Source organism: Gallinula chloropus (assembly GCF_964237585.1).
Source record: "Gallinula chloropus genome assembly, chromosome: 5".
Taxonomy (NCBI): Eukaryota; Metazoa; Chordata; class Aves; order Gruiformes; family Rallidae; genus Gallinula; species Gallinula chloropus.
The window spans coordinates 66,968,356-66,980,826 of record NC_140090.1 but is presented as its reverse complement, the minus strand read 5'-3'; positions in this window follow the sequence as shown (position 1 = coordinate 66,980,826).

The window sequence follows — 12,471 nt, the reverse complement described above, 5'->3', positions numbered from 1 at the left end:
TCAGGCTCTGCTGGAGTGAGGACCCCGCAGTCCAGGCCGGGGGCATCAGGCTGGGTTTTGGGGCTGCCTGCACCTCCCGTGGTGGCCACGGAGGGGCACTGCAAGATCCTCCACCACTGCTCCCTGCTGCAGGCTGCGGTACAGGGGCCTTCGGTAGGGGCAGGGGCAGGGGTCTGCCGGCAGCTGCAACCTCTGCCTGTCCCCTCTGAGCCTGCTGGCTATCTGTGCTGCAGCTCGCCAGGAGCAGAGGGATGTCCGACGTGTCACCTCGGTGTCCCCCGACTGCAGAGAGGTTACAGGCCTCCACAGGGCAGAGCGCAGCGAGATGGTGCTGTGCAGAGGAAGGACAGGCAGGGGCAGGGAGGGGATACAGGATGCCTCTCCAGGATGCATCTCGGAGGAGAGAGGTGATCCCAGGCTCCCAGGGCAGCGTGCTTGGTTCTGCTGCCTGCTCCCAAGCATCTCCCCTGCTCCTCTCTGTGCCAGCAGTGCCAGGGCCCTGCAGTCTGCTCTTGGGACTAGAACAGACTTGGGCAGGGTGTGCTGGTGCCCAGTTAGGCCCCCTCTCAGCACTCGCTGGGGTGGGGGATCCTGCAGCCACCCAACTGGGCTCTGCAGAGCTGTGGTGGTGTGGAGGGAAGGGATGGGCAAGGGATGGAACCCCCAGGGCTCCTCACAGTGCCTGGACTGGGACGGGGCTGGTCAAAGTCTCCATCTTTCCTGCCTGATGGAGGCAGTGCCCGCTGCTCTGGAAGGAGAGCGGGGAGGGGAACAGCAGCAATAAACCCAGGGTGGGGTGTGCAGTGGGTGTGATGCAGGGCCAGGGCTTCAGCCACTGGGATTGTGCTCAGGCCTCCGTGGCCCTTTGGGGCTGTGATTGGGGGGTGCAGCAGTCTTAGGGAGCAGGGCTCAGCAGAATGGCTGCAGCTCTACCAGATGGTGAGGGATGCCTTTGGTCCTGCCTGGTGCTCCACAGCTTGGCTGTGAAGGCCTCCACAGTTGCCCAGGTATGTGAGGGTGAGCTCCCACCCTGTCTTCTCCTGCCAGGCCCTGGACTTTGCACAGGGGAGGGTCCAAGGAGGTGGCTGCAAGCAAAAGTGTGAGTGGGATGGCAGGGGGAGGCGGGCAGGGGGCTGTTAATCATTAATGCAGCTCTTCTCAGAGACATCAGCTTGGCAGGATGGGGCAGGAGGAGATGAAACGTGGCACAGGGGCATGGGAGGAGGATGCAGGCAGCCCTCACTGGGGCTCTGCAAAGCCCTTTTGCTGAGCACTTGTACAGCCCTTCTCCTGCCAGCTGCCACAGCAGTGCTGAGGGTGCGTGGGTCCCCATACAATCATTGCAGGGAGAGCGCCCATCCAGCCACCTGCCAGAAACACCCACAAACTGATTCAGGTTTGAGCCCAAAGGCTTGGGATACTTTCTCCAGCTGCTTTTGCTGGTCTCCAAGTTTCTTTACAGCCTTTCCTTGAACATCTGCTGCAGCTGTGGAGGCAGGTAGGAGCTGGACACAGGGGATGTCCTTTAGTAGAACAATCCCCAACACCCCTGGGGACGTGCTATGCCATGGACTTGTAGGTGCTCTGCAACTGCAGTGTCACCCCAAAGGTAGGTGCTGCTGGCCACAGCACCGGTGTGGCTGGCTCTTGCGGTCCTGCGGCTGGGCTGCACATGGTCTCCTCTCCTCACTGCTGTGGGTGAGGCAAGGCAGGGGGTGTGAAAGCGTTTGTGTTGCCGAAAGAATTAACACCCTGCTGTTGCACCCTATAAATCTTTGAAGTGTCAGGGGCTGTCTTTATCCCCCCCTCTTACAGTTTAATGGTTTCCGTTAGCAGTAACCTGCCCCTCTGTGCTGGGGTTGCTGATTTAAGGCCTGTTGTGGCAGGTGTGAGAGCTGCAGAAAGGTGTTTCCCTGCCACCCAGCCGGCAACAAAGGCGCCGAGGCAAGAAGACGGCGGGCGAGCGGGGAGCGGTGCGCGGCGCTCGGGGTGTGCGAGTGTTGGGGGGAGCTGTCTGGAGAGGCTGGGGGAACAGCGGTGAGGGGAAACACGTGGAGCGTGTCCCTTGCTCAGCCGGCCAGCTGCAGCGCTGCACGTAGCCCTCGTGGTAGCAGGGCAGCCTAGGTGTGTCCCCTGAGCTGCAGTGCGGGTGGGCTGTACCTGCCTTTGGCTCTTCGCAGCGCCGTCGTGTGTGGAGGGCCCTGGCCTGATGGCTGGCACCACTGCCACCCACGCCAGCCAGCGCACGTCGGGACTCGGGAGCTGGAGCTCCCCAGGCAGGGCTGTGCCTGGACTCTCTTCTGTGCTTGCCGACAGGTAAGTCTCACCAGCTGCTGCCTGCCTGAGTGGCTCTGCCACGTGCTGCCCCGTGGCTGGGGACAGCTCTGAGAGGTCGCCAATTGGAGCCAGCATTTTCACTCTGTGCCTCTTCAAGGCACTTTCCACATCTGTTCCCGTTCCAGACTCAACCCTCTTGTGGGTCCCTCAGGCTCCCCACACCAGGCCCTGCCCTGCCCTCTGCATTCGTGCTCCACAACAGGCTTTCAGGGTACTGATGCCGATTTCACACCTTCATCTTCCCTTTCCCATCTCATTCCCTCTTGCCTTAGTATGTGCTGAACGTGGTCCCCAGTCTAGAAGGGGATCCGGAGTGGCCCCTCATCGTGGGCAAACCTGGAAGATGAAGGGCCCGTGCATGGGGCAGCCATGGTCTTGGGACAAGGGATGACGTGCTCACTAGAGCAAGGGGAATTGCAGTAACAGGGTGACCTGACAGAGCTTGGGGTTTGGGTTGGTCTCACAGACCCTAAGTGCTTCAGCTGAATTACCGCACATCCCCAGGGATTTGCCTTTTATCTGTGCATAAGCCTCCTTTGGAGACTGCATGCAGGAGAGTCTGATAGCAGCACCTTCCACGCTTAAGATCCAACTGAGTATGTTCAGCGTGCTCATCTGGAAAGCTGACAGGGAGCCCGGTGGCACGAGATGCCAGGCACGAACCTGGCTCTGCAGCGTTCCTTACTGTTGGCACCAGTTCCCTACCCCAGGACTGACAGCCCTTGCAGGTCAGGCTGATTCTGCGCAGTCAAGAGCTCAGGGGTCCTGACCCAACACAGACAGAGGTTGCTGCTGGGTCGCCTGTGTCTGCCCAGCCTGGGGTCCCTGCACAGGGAGTGCCGCAGGGGCACCCAGCTTCAGGGTACCTGTGCAGAGGGGGCTGTGGGTTTTTTATGCTGGGATCACTGGGAAACGCAGGTTCAGGGGAGTCCCTGAGAGCTGGGAGTGATGCTCATCCCCCCTTCAGCACACAGAGCCTGCAGGTTTGGGGCTCCCTCACTCTCCCACCTCTGCTCTCTTACACATCCCTTATCCCGAATCCCCGCTTGCCTGCAAGCAAACCCCAGAGGCCAGCCTGTGTTTGTGTGGGCTTTAAACCTGTGCTTGTACAGCTGAGAGGGGGCTTAATTTCCAGGTTTCCTCTTAGAGTCGCTTTTGCAGTCAGTGTGTGTGCTTGGGGTGATGCTCCAGGGTCACCCTGTAAGTGTCCTGCAGTTCTGAGTAAAGGTGCAGTGAGTGTTCTGCCAGTGCCTCAGAACCAGACTCCTGCTCCACTCACCCCCAAACCAGGCAGCAGCTGCTTCCTGACTCCTCTCAGCAAAAAAGCTGGGGCTGTAACACACCACACAAAGTCACTGGGGAGATTTAGGGACAGTGAGGTCTGCAGCCTGGTGATGGCAGAGGATCGGTGAAGAAAAATACATAGGATTTAGAAAAACAGGTGTACACTCGGAGAAGGGGGAAAACACAAAACTCACCCCAAAACCACACAAAAAGCGTATCTGCAATTTTTCTATCAATCCTGGGACAAGTCCCTCCTGACCCTAATCTGGTGATAGCTTTAAGCCTAATGTGTGAGCAGACCTCTGGGCCTGTAATGCTGGGAGCATCAGTGCACGAGGCCCAGAGCTTGCCATCAGTGTGCACCAGGAGGAGGAAACCCCCAATACTTTTAGAAGCAAATTAAGAGGGGAAGTTGTTTATTCTTCATCTTCATAGTACCGGCAGAAACCTGGAAGCCTGGGCTTGGAGCGGCACCTCCTCCAAAGGACCCTATCTCTGCTGACTCCTTGGCCACCTGGGAGCTGTGTCCCAGGCTGAATTGCCCATCTCCAGGGCTCTTCCATTTGGATGTTTATGGAGGGAGTTTTACTAAACTATGAGTTAAATGGCTGCGGGTTTCTCTGCCCCTTCTTGGAAGGCTGGTCCAGAACTTCATTCCTGGCAGGGCTAGAAACTCTCCAATTCCCCATCTAAGCTTATTATTTGTGCCATTATCGTACGGTTAAAGAGTTTCTTAACATTCCCTAATTTAATGTTTTGTTTTCTTTCAGTGGTTCTTGAGAAATGCATATCCCCTTTCAGCCTCTGTCTGGCCAGGACAAACGAACCAAACGTTTCTCGTAGATCTTCGTCAGCTGATGCCTGTTTATCTCTGCACCCAAATAGTTTTCCTCTGTGTAGTGGAAACTCATCCTTCCTGGATGCAGAGCTACAAGGACGTTCTGGAAGAAGTCTCGTAGTACCTTGCGCAACGGCAATGATGTTTCTGCCTTTGCTAAAAATAACTTGTCCGATGCATCCTAGCATCATGCCACTCCTTTTCCACAGAAGCATCAACGAGCTGCTTCACGTTCATCCTGCAGCACAGCGAGGTCTTTTCTGTTCCCTCAGTGCCTCCATTCCATCGGTTTATAGCAAATGTCTTTTCCCACTGACCCCTGGGTCTTTGGCTTTGCCCCTTCTGCTGCCGTATTTCACCCCACCTCTCCCATCAATGACAAGGTGATGATCCCCTTCTTCCTCTGTGAGGAACTACTTCCCTCAGCACTTGCAGTCCCTTCCAAGCCCAGGCTGCCTCTGCATTTCGGGGGCTCGCACACGGCTCTTCTGAAATTACCAATGGATTTATTAACCTGAGTTTATTCCCAAAATAGGTCGTTAATGTCCTTCCAGCATCCTGGTCATGCTGGGTTTTGATGCAGCGTGGCCAGTGCCACTTGTATCTCCTTACCAACCGTGGGACTCATCTTCACCTTTAGCAGCAGTTCTGCATCAGCCCTAACCCTGAATCACGTGTCTTAGTCTGAGAGACCAGCAGCCCATGTTCCCCTAAGCCCCACTTTTGGGTTTTGACTGCAGCTGGCTCCCATCCCCTCTTCCCCCACCCGTGTCCTTGCAGGCTTTGCTGACGTGGGGTGTCTGCTCCCCGCTGCCACTCTGCTGCCTGACTGAGCAGCGATCCCTGCATTCACTACAGCCCTGCCTGGAATCATGTTGTGTTTCGTGTTACTGGGAATCGATCAGGAAATCTGCTTTCTGTCGTGTCGGAGGATACCCAAGCACTGCTGTTCTGGTGCTGTTCACTGCCTGGTGTTCACTGGGAAGTTAAATGCTCCTGTACTTGCACAATTTCTACTTTTTGTTCTTCTTGTAGCCTTAGAGACAGCACGGTCTATACTCAAAGCTGCATCTGCTGCACCTGTAACCAGCCCCTGAGAATACCTGCTCCTTTCTATCCATCCGTTCTCACAACTCCACAGGACATACCTTGCTCATGCCACCCCCTTTCCCATCCTCACAATGACCTGCTTTACTAGCACAGCTTCACAACTCCCTGCTCAACTCCCACCGACCGGGTGCTCCCAGCCAGCTTCCACACGTGCTTGTCTCTGCAGCTTGGTTCTAGACAGCATGCTCTGCCTCCGACGAGCGTCCCGGCATCCCCCAGCTCATCACACTGCCAAATTTCTGGCTTGCCTGATGTGACTGCAGCAAATAGCACATTTGGGGAAGAAGCCTACAAAATCCGTGGCCACAGGCTGTGGCAAAATCGAAGGAGAAGAAGTTGTGAATGGATGAGGGAAGAGAAAGGACGTGGAGTTTCTAGTTTAACCTCAAAAGATCCTGTTAGATGACAACTGAGGCTTAGGAGATAATGACCTAGGACAAGTGGATTTAACACCTCCTGGCTTAAATCAAGGGAGACCCACGAGTCCCTGTGAAAACGCTACGCAAGGTAAGTTGAGTGTGGCTAGAAGGCTCAGTCACAGGGCAAGCGACAAGGCTGTGAAACTGTGTACAGCATCAATACTGTGTCCAAGCTCTGTTCCCAGGTGAACCAGTGAGTATTGGAAACTGCATCTTTAAATAGCTTATTTTTAGAGGCAGGAAACATGTAGAGAAGCAGCAGAAAATACACTTTCTCTGTTACCTAGAGACAGTTGGAACTTGGCCCTAAATAAAGCGTCTCTCCTTCAAGTAGCCAGGGGCAAAGGGATTCCCAAATACCACTTATTTGTTAGAGCAGTGCTGCCCAGGGTTAGGAAGCAGAGGTTTAACAGCTCTAGCCCTGCAGCCTGAGAGTGGGCACGCACAGCAGCATGACTCAAATGGCCCGATAAAGCTATCAAGCAACACATCTACAGTCCATCAAAGGTCTCATGACCCTTGGGACTATAGAGCCCCTGGGACTCTTCAGGTGCTGTGCGATGACAACGTGCAGGCTGGGCAATGCTTGTGCACCTCAGGGCACAGAAGGACCATCACAGGAGCCCTGCAACCCGGGGTCGTGGAAGTTCTGCTTAGCATGTAGGCAAAGTACTTAACAGGTTAAAAAATACACATTACGTGTATAACAGAGGATCATAACCTTAGGGGAACAGACAGTATGATGCCCTGGGAACTAGTTCAGACTGTGCTTGGACTTTTACAGGCTTTGAAAGCTGGCTATGGGATAGACAGATCCCACTTCAGTCCATTTTCATCAGTGGACAAGTCTGTGAGTGCTACCTGTGATCTCATGTGAGTGGAGAGACCTGCAGGATGTACCTGGTCATGCATGTGGCTGCCACAAGAGGCGGAATGGCTAAGTCAGAGTCCCCTGGGTGCTGGTGGAGGCAGACTTCAGAGAAGGCAATGCTATTAATGGCCTGGATAAAAGGAATAGGTCAGAGCAGGACAGACTCTCTGTGCCGATAGCAACCAGGGAAAGAGGTGACAGCAGCCCGCACCGCTTACTGCTATGGACAGCTGTTCCCCTAATCCCCATCTCTGTCAACATCTCTAAACATCTCCATGTGAGAGCCAGGTTGGTGAGGCAGTGACCCCTCCCAGACTCAGGAGCTCGGCTCAGTTTTGTCTCTGTCGCCTCTCTCTCACCATGCTTTGACTAGCAGCTAATTCCTCGGTGCTTCCCATCTGACTATTCACCTTCAGAGTCGCCTATCAATGAAATGTGTCAGTGAAGAGGGACCAAAATCTGCTCTGAAGCCCTCAGCTGTTTCAGCAGTGCTCCCTTCAGCCTGCTGGATGGCACAGAACAGAATGAGGCACTTACAAGGCTGGGCCCAAACTCTGGCAGAAGCTGTGCATACGCCAGTTCCTGTTAGACTGCAGCTGCTGGGGAGGCACTGCAGGGTACTGGGTGCCTACCAAAAAAGGGTGGGGATGTGCACAACGTTTTGGTGCCAGTGGTCACTGGTCAAGGTCATTTATTCTTTTTGCCACTTCTCCCCTTACAGCTCACTGTTGGGCCCCTGAGTCCCTCTAGGTTTTTTCTTACTCTGTAAAACGTATTTTTATTAGTAATCATCACGTTTTGGACAAGCTGCTGTTCAAAACTGCTTTTGGCTGGCCTAGATATGTTGGGTTGGTTTGGGTTTGTTTGAGGTTTTTTTTTTTTATTTAACTTGGCAGAATTTGGGATGGATTTGCTATATTTCTTCTTTGGCCATAACTTACACTTTTTGAAGGATGTCTTTTTACTTCTAAATGTCTTCTCCACTCAGCTGTGCAACTGTGCCAGGCTTGGAGATTTTTGTTTTGCTGTTGGCATATTTTGAGCGATGGCATATTTAAAGCTTTACATGCGGGGTCTCAGTGTCATTGCAATCATTTTGTCTTTTCATCAACTGCTTTCAAGTACTCCTTAATTACTTTTCTGACTTTCATACCACTTCCCTTTTGAAGGACAATATACTCATCTCCCTTTTAAGTTACATTGCACTGCAGTGTACTTTTTTTTTGTTGCTTTTTCCTCTCCTGCAGTAATGTTGGGCTTGAGCACATTGTGTTCGTTATGATTGTTCACTATTATGTTTCCAACTCCCTCCTATGTACTACTTGTGACTAAATCAAGGGTTCATCCTCCACTTGGCTCCTATGAGTGGTCATTCTAAGAACTACTCATTTATCAGGGCTAAAAATGTGGTCTTTGCATCATTCTTTGACATGGTTTCTACCCAGTCTATATGGGGGTAATTAATATCTCCCATTATCATTATGTTTTCTTCCCTGACAACCTCTTAAAGTCCTCCAGCTGTTTCATATTCTACTCTCCTAATCAGGTGGTCAATAGTGTAAACTCACTATTAAGCACATGTTAGTGCATAATGGTTCTCTAGTAGTTTAAACAACATCCCAGGCTATTTTTCTCTCTCCTTCTTTCTTTTCCTCTTTTCCTCTTCTTGCTTTTTCTTTCTGGAACCTAGACGAACCCTGTGCTAGTAGCCTGAATCACTTTCTGTAGCTTTGCTTCTTGAGCTGCTGCTCTGGCGATCGTCTTCCTACTGCAATGAGACAAGATCTTACATTGGCTTGGGTTTTTTGGTGGTGGTGAGGGGTTGTTTGGTTTTTTTAAATAAAATTCACATGTTCAGTGTCTAGCTCTGGGCTTTGGTCCACAAAAATGTCTTCCTTCACCAGCTCCTTTTTCAGTGTGCTGAATGTACATTTTTAACTGAAAAGAAAACTTCTATCACCTTGGAAAAGCACAGAGAGATTTTCTAGCTGCCTGTGCTTTCCTAGTCTTCTGTAAGGGCAAGAAGCATTTTGTGGTCATTGCAGTTAAGGTCAGCTTGCTGTGTATAAAGACATTCAGGTTTTTATAGCCACACCCAAGTTCTTGCCAGGGTGATGGGTAATGGTAATCCTTCCCCAGCTTCCTCAGTCTCTGCTCAGAAACTGGCACTACATTTGCCACTTTTCACTTCTTGATTACCAAGGGTTGTATGCTGCATCAAATAATTTCGTGGTTTCATCCCTGAAGGGCTTTGAAGTTCCTGGGCAAGTGCTATCACAACTAGTCATTTGTCACAGCCCCCAGCACCGCCCACACAGTGACCACAGGCATGTTTGACACGTAGCGTAGTTTGAATGTGGCTGTGAGTGCAGGACACCAACACCTGAAACTGTTACTGAGCACTGCCCTTATTATCCTGGTATCAGGTTTGGGGGTCTCTCCTGAGCAACTTTTAAGTTCTCAAACTCTTTGCGTCCTCCGTTTTGGGGGCACTGCACTCGTCAGGTTGTTGCTGTGGGTACCTTGTAAGGTGCACCTGCCTGTTCCCCCTTTCTCTCCTAGGATGCACCAAGCCTTCCTCCAAGTACCCACATGCTGGTTGAGTTCATGTTTTGCTGCTTCCTGTTTCTGTAGCATTTATGGTTTCGCCCAGTCTCCTTAATGAGCTGACACCCACAAGACCTGTCGCCTGCTGACTGCCCTGCTAAGAGCTTTGGAACTATACAGGTATCATAGAATGGTTTGGGTTGGAAGGGACCTCAGAGATCATCTAATTCCAGCCCCCTACCATGGGCAGGGACATCCTCCACTAGATCAGGTCTCCCAAAGCCTTTGTTCTTGCAAATTTGACCAAATCAGACCAAAGTTGATTATGTTCCTGCTAATTTCCTGACAGACAGTGGTGGTACAGACAAGAGATAGCTGACCCTCTCCCCTCAAGTGGGGTAAAAACAGAACCCAGGGATTATCTGTTCCTTCAGCAGCAAAATGGCTCATCCATCACCCAGGAGCTGCCTCGTGTGAATGCATGTGGCACGCAGAGGAGATATGCTTAGTTATTTGCAAGGGACAGTGGCACTGGGGCAAAGCACGCAGAACTGGCCCCAGTCTGCTTTTCTTTGGGTCGTGGTGGGTGGCAGACACAGCCCCAGCAACAGCCTAAGGAAAAGGTACCTTGCAATGCCACACTTTGCTTTGCTAAGGGCAGTCGCAAAACCCTGCGGACACATCCAGGGTGGAAAAACATTCAGCGCTGAATTCATCATCAGCACTCATCTTGAGGGCTGAGTATGTATGGATTTGGATTTGAAGGGTATTTGTGTGCAAATGAAAGGCTTTACTATCTTCCTACAATATTCCTGGTCTTGATTTGTTTGTTTGTTTGTTTTTAGATCCATCCCAAGACTTTCAAAGGTGCATAGCATTATATACGTTTAGCCCCTGCCTCAAGGCAAAAGAACTACCTCAAGTCATACCTGCTGAAGGCAGCTTGTCTCTTCCAGCTCTGTCCTGGTTTCAGGTGAATGTTTCCTCACCCCCTTGAAACAGTTACAGGTTGACCTCGTGTTCACCTGCTGCATGCACCTTTCCTTTTATTACAACGATGATCCATTATTCAACCCTCCAGCTTTCCTGTTCCTTTAATGGGGATAAACTCCCTGCTGTAACCCCCAGCTTATTCCCCTCCACCTCCCAAATCTCTCGCTTTCTATTTACATCAGTATCGCAGTTACTGACAACACATCGTCTCGTGCACTGAGATCCACCCCAAACTTACCCAACACCTCCCCTGCTTTCAGGCTGATAGCCGGTCCCTCTCTGGCGAAGCTGCGGGTGCACATGACAATAAACCCCTCTGAAGCAGGGGTCCAATTGCTGCCCTCTCCATCCATCCTCCACCCACTCCATGGCGGTTTTCAGACTCCTGCCCAGCGGTGTAAATCACAGTGTTTCCCTTCCCACTCTCTGTGGGGGACACACTGCGCCTCTTCCCACCGATTCGGGTAGACTTTCCAAACTCCAGTGTCGCATCCTTGGCCTGTGATCAGTCACAGTGTCCTCTATGATGTCACTTTCTTTTTCTGAATTCTGGGGAGGGGGGAATATCTCCCTTGATGGGTTTTATTTCAGCATAGGATGGAGTAGACACATTTGTGTGAGCTCGTCCCTGTAATGGGCTTGGGACAAGCATTTGATTTTGTCTTGGCTTGCACTGGTTTAGCTTTAGGTTACCAAATTTGCTGCAGGGAATAATCCTGTCTTGGTGAGAAAACTGGGAAGATAATCTCTCTCTCTCGTTACTATAAATCATTTAACAAAGGCAATGTATTGGAATTAAGGCACATCCCTCAGAAGAAGGCATGTTTCTCTGTAACCTTCGGTGAGGTCTCATTTGTTGCTCTGCTTGACAGGATGTAGTCTGGGTTTGGTTCTGCTTGGCTGGGGGCTTCCCCGGAGGACGGAGGTTGCTTGCTTTGTGTGGGGATAGAAGCAGAGTGTGTGTGATATTGTAAATGTATCTTGCTGATGACTGGCAGAGGGTGACAAAGTTGAATTTGTGCCTTTTTCCTCACTTGTCTTTGTTCGTACTTGTGATTCAGTGTTCCCTCCCTGAGGCTGCAGGACCTCGTGCTTCCTACGGGAAGGTCTCTTCATCGCCTTTCCCTGCTTTTCCTGTGCCACTTCTCTGCAGCAGGAGCTCTGCCTAAACTGGGCTCTCCCTCGAGCATGTGAGGTGCTACCCTAAGGAGGAGTCCCCGCTCAGAAGGGCTGACTGAACCCTGGGAAGCTGCAACACATCCATGGGCTCTTTTGTACCCTGTCTCTGAGGGGACCTGTCGCTGACCTAGAGGTTTGTGTGCACTTGTCAGTGTGCTGCTGCCTGTACCCACCCCCAGGAAAGTGTTTTGTGGGCAGATCTGCTAAAGAAAGAGGATAGTCCAAGGCTGCGCCTGTGCAGACTTCTGCTGTGCTGATGGAGAAGGTGCTGCTTTTGGGATGGGGTGGCTTCTAGCACCAGCAGCACAGGGACAAGCCTCCTGTAAACTGGTAACTTACAGTCTGGCCCCTGTTCCTGTTTCTGTGTACTTGTGCTGCAGGACCAGAGGGGCAGGCAGTTCGGGGAGTGAAGGAGTAAATCATGCTTCCAATGAATCACATTAGGCCATGCAGTTTGACAGAGCCATTTTTTCATTCCTGCTGCTTCCCTTCCTCTGGCATCTCTGGGGCTGCAAACACACTGGGTGTGGTACAGGACCAGGTGAGAAGACGGGCCTCTGCTCTAACATCTTTCTGAATATTTTCTGTTCCCATGGCAGAACGGATGTTGGAGAGACCTGGTGCAGGATCTGCCTTGAAAGCCTTACCTCTGAGATGCCAGGCCCTGCTCAGTGTTAAGTGAAATTGTCTGTAGCTCATTAACATCAAAGCATTTTCTCCACTGGTCTGGGCAGCTCAGTAGTAACCAGCAGATGAACCAGAGAACAGCTATGCTCTCCACTAAGCTTTGCCTGCAAACAATTAACATCAAAGGGGAGCCACTATGAAACAGGGGAAAAACAATGCTCCTGCTGCAGCAAGTCTCATGGCTGGTGAGGGAGCGGGGGGAGGCC